We start from the raw sequence: 448 nt of genomic DNA on the forward strand, positions 1-448 counted from the left end.
CATGGCCCCCCGGCGGGCGGGGTCCCCTCTCGAGCCCCTGCCCGGCGGGTCAACCCTCCTGGGCAGAGCCTGGCCGTGCCTCCGGCCTGTGCTCTTCTCCCTGCACCACGGTGAAACCGGCCCCAAAGTCAACACATGCACACAAACAAAAGCAGCAGCAGGAAGGCAGGCTGGCCCGCGACCCTGTGCCGCTTCGGTGCCTGAGCCTCCCCAGGCTCCGAAACCAGCTGCTGGGGAGGCTCGCAGACCCTGGCTTCACCCCATACTTCATGGCACCTCTTGCCCCACAGGCACCCAGACCCAAGAGCAGCAGGTAACGCCGCATCTGTCAGGGCTGGACGCCGGGACCCACATCCAAAAAGCCTGTGACACCCTGACAGCCCTGCACGGTGCCGGGCTGCGGATTAGAGCTCCGTCCTCACCTGGTCCTTCCCCTCCTGGCTGCGCC

The sequence above is a fragment of the Phaethon lepturus genome, unplaced genomic scaffold (genome assembly GCF_000687285.1).
Source record: "Phaethon lepturus isolate BGI_N335 unplaced genomic scaffold, ASM68728v1 scaffold26653, whole genome shotgun sequence".
In the NCBI taxonomy this organism is placed as follows: domain Eukaryota; kingdom Metazoa; phylum Chordata; class Aves; order Phaethontiformes; family Phaethontidae; genus Phaethon; species Phaethon lepturus.